At 52.7% G+C, this 7,884-nt stretch overlaps 1 protein-coding gene across 6 annotated transcripts in view; it reads right to left on the bottom strand.

Annotated features, from left to right (window-relative positions):
- LPIN1 (lipin 1) overlaps positions 1–7,412 on the bottom strand; it is a 72,689-nt gene extending 65,277 nt beyond the window's left edge. For all 6 annotated transcript variants that reach the window (XM_032430036.1, XM_032430037.1, XM_032430038.1 and 3 more), the window contains exon 1: positions 7,333–7,412. The gene's annotated coding sequence lies outside the window, so the exon portion shown is untranslated. The remainder of the gene's footprint in view (positions 1–7,332) is intronic.
- Positions 7,413–7,884: the final 472 nt, after the last annotated feature.

Raw genomic sequence — 7,884 nt, 5'->3', positions numbered from 1 at the left:
GGCAGAACGACCTCCCCCTTTCCTTTTTTTTCCTCACTATTTTAAACTTATTGGCACGTTCCCCCCGGGTCGGCGGCTGTCGCCACCCCCCCCCCCCCCCCCCCCCCCCCCCCCCCGCTTCCTGCCCAGATCATTCCTCCTTTCAGGCAGCAAAGATTTCACAGATGCTCACCCTGCACCTGGCTGTGGGTATGGCCCCAGGGAAAGTTCGTTCCTGTCCTTGAGAAGCAGGAAGTCTTCTATCTTAATCGGCTCAGTTATCAACGACTGAATATTGAGGTCCCTTTATAACTTTCCCCAAAACTGAAGAATTTGCCTTGGGGAGTGAGCACCCTGTCACTAGGAGTATTTAAGCCATTCGGCTTTTAGTCAGGACTGTTCTTCCTCAAGAATGCAATAAAGGCTGCCTCCGTGGGGTTCTCCCCACAGGTCCTTGAAGGCCCAGGAGGTCTCATTCTGCATTCTCCCCGTTGTCCTGAGGCCATCAGAGGACAGCAAAGTGACTGCCCCTTGCACCCTAACATGCTAGGAACGTGCTGTCAGCACCGCAGTCGAGCCTCAGAGAGACGAGGGTGGGGCCTCCACTCACCAGCCCCCTGCGTTCTCCTCTGAGCACATTCTGTGTCTCCATGTCTGGGATGCGCATCTGACCAACTCTGAGTGAGAACACAAACATCACGCTGCTCCTGGGGCTGGCCAAGATCACATTCACCTGGGAGGTTATGAGGTAAGTGCTGGTATTCAGCCAAAGCATTGAGAAACAAAAACAAACAAAAAAAGACAATTTCAAAGAAATCCCCAAAATGGCCTAATGACTAAGAAGACTTGCAGGGAAATGAAATTGGTTTATACATAGTGTATCTTCCTCTTGCGATTTATATTAACAGCGAAGAAGTCTTCAGAGCATTGCGAGTTGACTTATCAATTGGTAGGAGTGATCAATTACACATAAATGACAAGAAAAGGAAATATGATGCGGTTGCAGCACGAGGCAGAGGAAAGAATACTGGTCTCGGAGTCAAGATACCTAAGTTTCCTCCCTGCCCTGCCACACGGGGGGCACACTTCCTTCCCTCCCTGAGGGTTCTGGACTGAGGAAACCCACCGGCTTCCCTGAGTAGCTCCACAGTCCTCACCATAGTGCTAAGACAAGCTTCTTAAACAAAAGAGTAAAGTTCTGTGCTCCCAACACCCTTGGGGAATCGGGGACTTTGCTGGCAGGCCAGCATGCTCCAGGAAACACTCCCCTCCAAAATAAGGAAATTCACTAGAAAAGCTCGAGATGCTTCTAGAAAGCTTGCAAGTCAGACTAATACTTCCTGCAGAAAAACCAGCTGGCCCAAGCATTCCCCCACCAAAGCCCTTCCTGAGTTAAGCAGGCAGAAAATACAGAGTTCTCGCTCATCACAGCTCAGCTTCAGGACCAGGGGAAGGGGCGAGCCAGCTCCAGGAGGATCCTGCAGGGAGGAGCGTGCGCGGGAGGTGTGGAGAGTGTGTGTCCCGGGGGAGGGGGCTGTTGCCTACTGTGCAGGACAAAGAGAAAGAGCAAAGGCCTGGGGACTCTTCTCCTCCTTCGAGCCTCCCCACCCCCCACCCCGCCAACCACGGGCAGGAGCGCCCCACGCTGGAGCTAATCTGTACAATTCCCCGCACAGGGAAGATGCACGAGAGCAATCTTGTGTGGTTCCAGAAGCGCAGCACAGTGAACGCATTGTCAAGATGAGGGAATGGAGGTCTCATAACTTCTTGCCTAGTGATTACATCAGAAGAATCGGCTTTTCACCCAAAATCAACAGACTCTTTCTCTGGACTTCACAACTTGCCAAGAACCTCTGCTTTCTTGGAAGTTCTGCCAAAATTCAAAACCCTGGTCAGAGCGTTCATGACCCTGCAGTTTTTGCTACCACCACCCATCTCTACAAGATTAAAGTCCGTTTAAGATGGCCTCACACTAACCCAATAGGAGAAATGGGCAAAATACAGGGAGAGGTCACAGAGAGAAAAGTCCATTCGGTCAGTGATACATGAGAAGATACTCAACCCCATTCATAGTTTAAGATAGGCAAAGGCGGCCTCTCAGATGGTCTAGACTCAGAGCATCTCGTAAAAACTGCAGAGTTGGTGACAGCTGGGGAAACCAAGTCATCACCCACTGCTGGTGGGTAATAAACAAGGTGAGCACTGGGGCACATTCATTTCTGGCATGTAATTCCCCAGCAATCCTACTGCTGTAAGATCCATGTACAAAACCATAATTGCGCATTGACTGTAATAGGAAAATTAGAAACAATTTAAATATCTGTACGACTCTGGTTAAATAAACGATGTAACAGAATATCATAAGCCTGCTTAAAAAAAAGAAACATGGAGAGGTAGTCCCACAAATACTAAATCCACAAAGGTATATTGAGTGAAAGGGTACAAAAATATTGATAAAATGAATCCATTTTAAGAATTACATTTACACATACTGAGCTGCACACACACACAAAAAAAATTCGGGACTGATTTACATACCAAACAAGGTCCCCAGGCTGAGCCCTGGGGACCAGGTCTGGGAAACAAGACCTTCGCTTTCACCATTAATATGTCCATAGTGTTGGTTCTGGCTTTTGATTTTTACGTGCATATGTATTACTTGAACAGTAACTTTTAGAGACCTCAGAGAACTGGGTGAGGGATGGAAAACTCTGGCCCCTCAGTGTTGGGGTCTCCGATCAATGGACTGCTGGGACAAGAGGGGGTGACCAGGGGGTTCCTGCTTTGGTCAGAAAGGTCAGAGGGTGACCACTCAGCTCCTCCAGCATTGGGATTTTGCAACGCTTGGATCTTATAATCCCATGTGATGAGTGTTCTCGGGTCCCTGCCAAGGAGCACAAAAGGCCTGGACAGTAGGGGACGGAGATATCTACACTACGGGGTGGCCAATGCACCAGGCCAAACCACTCCAGGTTTAGACCCCGATCCTCTAGCTCTTAACTATTTAACTCACTAAACGAGCACAAGGTTTGCATCCTCTCTCTACACACCTGCAGGGTCCATGTTTGTGTCTTGGTCAAAAAGAACGTCCTGTTTCTGTGACTTCCACTTCTGTATGACCCCCCACCCACTCCACTCCAGCAATTCATGAAGGGTTAACTATCACCTGATGTTCAAGAGTGTTGCCTACAGCTCAGGGGATAAGAATGAAGACTCTCCTGGAGGCAGGTGGTTGACATTCAGATCCCCACTCTGCCACCCACTAACCTGTGACCACGAGCCAATTACTAACCTCAGCCTCAGTTTCGTATCTGTAAAACAGGATGAACACTGTCCGCCTCAGAGGATTAGTGGCATATGTACAGTACCTTGCAGAGTACAGGCACCAAATGCAAGCCACGTGCTAATCCTGAGGTCACAAAGGCTCCTGGACTCTGAATGAAGGCTCTTGCCTTAACTATTTAAATTGCACCCTCCCAAAAAGAGAGGGGCAAGGAATCGCATAGGTTAAAACTAATACCGAAATATTAGAAGGGTATGTTTCTATTACCATAGGGTAATAATATATTTGTTCAAAAATCTGAGCCCAAAGGCAACCCCAAGATTGGGCAGCATTCTGCGATTATGCAGAATTCACCGGCAGGGAATTCTTTTGCAGAAGCAGTTGCCAAGGAGAACGTCTTGTTGAGCAGCTGCGCCCTGTTATCCCCTGACCTCTGTTGCTTGTTTCTTGTCTCTTGTAAACCAAAGGGTACGCCTAGTGAGACCTGTGAATGCAGAGAAAGATTTTGCCAAAAAGAGAAAGGACACGTATCTAAGGAGACAGAGGGACCTCTGGGAACAAGGCACACAGGGTCAGTGTGCTCACAGTGTCCCAGAAGCGGCCAGCAAACAGGTGTGTCTCGATCACAGGGTCTGTAGTCAGCTTCGTGAGCAATGCAGAGGACATTGCACTGAGGAGCAAACAGACGGCTGATACAGAGCCATGACTGTCCTAACAGCCGGTAGCTTTGTTCTGGAAAGCCCCAGCATTCGGTATAGGCAAAAAATTCTAAGTTGTTGGAGGAATCACACAACTTGGTCAAGGGGTTAAAAGATGTGGCCATGATCACCAGCCTGAAAAGCTCCCTGCTCCTCTCCAGCCTGAGCCCCGTCCATTCACTTCCTCCCGACCTCTCAGCTGGGCAGTGGACGTGGCCCAGCCACCCCGAGCCAGTCCCCAGCAGGCAGGGGCTGCCGAGGGCCAGGAGGAAGCCAGAGCCTGGGGTTGCGGGGGGGCCCCCCTCCCCACACACCCATGCACTCTTCCTCACTCACCAACCCTCCCTCCCTCCCTCCCCTGGAGCGCGTGATCACAAACACACATACACACATACACACACACACACGCACGCACACACGCACACACATATCACAGGCTAAAACAAGTTTGACAAAGCAATATCAGATATCTCCCCTTCTATTTCACTTTTTTAAAATGTCTGTGGGCCAACTAAACTGATTTTATGACCAGGAGGTCACAAACTACACTGGGACAAACACTGACCTATGCCTACACCCAGAGCTCTGTGCAGAGCCGTACTCTTCCTCACGATACTCACACTCCAGCCGATACTCCAGCCTGCCCACAGCCCAGCGCAGCCCAGCCTCTGCCCCTGCTCACTTCTTATGTCTTAGTTTGTTGAATAAAAGGTGGGGAGCGGGGAGGGGGAGGATGTGGGAAGAGGATGAGGTGCACAGGTAAGTGGGGAGGACACAGGAAGGAAGGGGGCAGGCAGATGCAGGACATCAGGACCTTCAGGGCCCTGGGGTCCCCCTGAGCTGGACCTGCTGCCAGGTGCTAAAGCAGGTATTAGGCCCCTCACTCACAGCTTAGAAAGTTCCCATTTCAGAAATGGCCAGCTGATAGGCACTTGGAGTCTTCCATAAATGAAGAATTAAGTTGGGCCTTGCCTGACTTTTTTTCACAAATGCTGTTCCAGTTTTAAGTGAGTGGGCTTACCCCATAATAAACTGCGCCAGAATTCAATAAAATGTAAAGTGTGACGTCCCCCTGCCCAGGGAGCTCGCCCCAGCGCTGACAGTGCGCCACTGATCCATCCTGACCTCCTGTACCCCTCAACAGCTCCGGAGTTCGTCCCCCCGTCACACTGCGGGAGTTGATGTGCAAACAGGTCAAGGCACTAGCCTCAGTGTCCCAACTGGATTGCGGCAATTGGTGTGCCCCCCCCCCCCCCCCCGGTCCACCAGCCCTCCCCTGCAAGAAGCTGCCGGCAACCCTCACCCATACCCATCCGAATGCTTGCCCAAATCAGTTTGTCTTGTGTACCCTAAACCCAGAAGAGAGAGGATCCAGGAGAGGCCAACTCACAATAGGAGAGGGGGGGTGGGGAGGGGCCAGTGTTGGTCAGAACTGTCTCAACCCTACAAACAGCCCTCCTCACTGGTACCCTGTGTTCCTCCCTAAAATAATAGGCTCCACAGTGAGTCACTGACCCTGTCTATCTCTTGTATATCTCAGTTAATTTTTACAATAATCTCCTGAATAGGTATGGTTATCTCCACACTTCATAGATGAAGAAACCAAGGCTCAGAGAATTGAAGTCTTTGGCCCAGTGTAACTACAAAGCACTAGACTCAGCACCCCGCAGGCCCAGGGTGGCCTCTTTGAACTATCTTTCCATCTCCTGCCCTCCCCTTCTCTCTGGTCCAGGGCTCTGAGTGCAGCTCACCAGACAAGGGCTGGGCCCACAGACCTCCCTCTGGCCAGGCCAGGCCAGCCGGCCATCCTCACCCCATCCAGGGAGAACTCTCCCCAGCCATTCCTGAGGTCCCCCCAGGACGCAGAGGTCCTTCAGGCCCTCCCATGAACCCTCAAGCTCTGTCCTGTGCAACTAGACTCAGCAGGTAGGTTTGTGCCTTGCAGCATGTTCTTTTCTAGAGTGATAAGATTTTGATAAATGAGACCTGAGATGGGGAGCACACTTGCAGGGGCCTCCAGCAAGCTCAGGCAGAGCGAAGTTTGGTGCAAGGTTCGGGCACGACCCACGAAGTTCAGGTTCAAGGCTCTGGCCAGGCCCAGCTCCACAACACTACACAGCCCTACATACAAACAGGAAGAAAAGCTCCAAACACACATCCATAAACAAAAAGGCTGGATAATAATACAAATGTTGACAAATATGAAGAATTATCAAAATACAGAACCATAAAACAAACTCTTAGTTCTTCCAACATTTCGGGTGGGGAGGGGAGGGAGGGTGGAGTGTGTGTTTATTTCTCAATTACTACCCATTCCTCAATCGCTTACTTTAATTCATAGGACCCAAATTATAGAAAAACAGATAAATAGTAAATTTCACAATCATCATGCCATTCTTCAGATTAAAAAAAAAAACTGTTACAAGTTCTCATCTTTTCCAAAATACTCCTACTATCCTGGGGATACTATTGGGTGCTAAAAAACTCTCTTGAGTTAATCTGCCGGGTTTTTTAGCTCAAGTTTCCTGTTTGGTGGTCAAACATGGGGTTGACATCTGCTTTCTCCTGCGACTACTCTCCATATAAATTAGCCGCCAGTTACCTACACTGCAGCGCTAAGGCACTTAAGAGTTATTTCCAAACCACTACTTTGCATCCTACATTTTCCTGGCCTTCCCCAAAATAAAATTCTTTGTAGGGGCCTGTGATGGAACTAACCAGGCCTAGCACCCACTGGGCCGCAGGAAAGATGCACGGAGGCCTGGCAGAGGAGGAACCACACGGTAATCTGAGAACCGGATTCCAACCCTGGTCAACCTGCCACCCAGCAGCTGTGTGACCTTGGTCACGTTGGTCAGCCTCCCTGGGCCTCAGTTTCCTCCACTGCAGAGCAAGAATCCTATGCCCCGGGGAACATTTTCATAAAAGTTCCGGGCGCACCGCAGGGACTACCCGCTGCCCAGCCCGAACCCACCCGTCCCCGCTGGATGGAGCCGACCCGCCGTCCCGGGGTCCCTCGGCAGACCCCCTCCCCGGGGACCGCCAGGCGGGTCAAGGTCAGCCCTGCGTGTGCCCTGAAAGGGAAGGCCCGAGGGATGCTGGCGACGCCGCCCGGGCCCCGGGCCTGCTCTCCGCCTCCCTCCCCGAAGCACTTCCCCCGAAAGGACCGCGGAGACCGAGCTCGGTCCTCCCGCGTCGGGTCAACCCCGTCCGCCGGCCCCGCTCCCGCCCCGCCGCGCGCCCCCCGCTCTCGGGGCCCCGCCCCGCCCGGCCTTGCCGAGGCTGCGGCCCCTCCCTGATAGCGGCCGGGGCTCCGCCGCGGCTCGGCCTGGGGCTCGGCGAGCTGCGGGCGGCGCGGAGGCGTCTACTCACCGTGCGGCGCGGCGCGCGTGGCCGCCTTTGTATGCAAACACTCTCTGCCCGCCGCGCGCTCGCTGTCACTGCAGACTGCCCCCGCCGGCGGGGGCGGGGCGGAGGCGGGGCGCAGGCGGGGCGGAGGCGGGGCGGAGGCGGGGCGAGTGGGGCCGCGCGAGGGCCCCCGCGAGGCGCGAGGCGCGAGCCGCTCTGCAGCTTTCAGGGCCATTCTGGCCCCAGGCAGCCCAGCCTCCTTCGAAGGAAGGCTCCAGTCCGCTAGCCCTTTCTTCACCGCCCACCGCCTGTTGAGCACGACATCTTAGGCCACGTTTCTGATTATCCTATCCAAAGCCAAAGTCATTTATTTAATTCACCAGGCTAGACTGACATGTTCCGGGAAGCCTCTGAATTCAGGGGGCTTTCAACATCAGCTGTAGAGCAGCCAGGTAAAGCGCTCCAAAACCCCCCAGGGCCTGGCGGGCTGCCATCTCGGCCCTACTCTTCAAGAGCGGTGGGACCCAGGCAAGTCCCATAACCTTTCTGACCCGGGATCTTAGTTTCTACAACCAT

This window comes from Phoca vitulina, unplaced genomic scaffold (genome assembly GCF_004348235.1).
Source record: "Phoca vitulina isolate PV1807 unplaced genomic scaffold, GSC_HSeal_1.0 scaffold42, whole genome shotgun sequence".
NCBI lineage: Eukaryota > Metazoa > Chordata > Mammalia > Carnivora > Phocidae > Phoca > Phoca vitulina.
The sequence above is the reverse complement of the archived record's forward strand: the minus strand, read 5'-3'. Positions and strand labels throughout refer to the sequence as shown.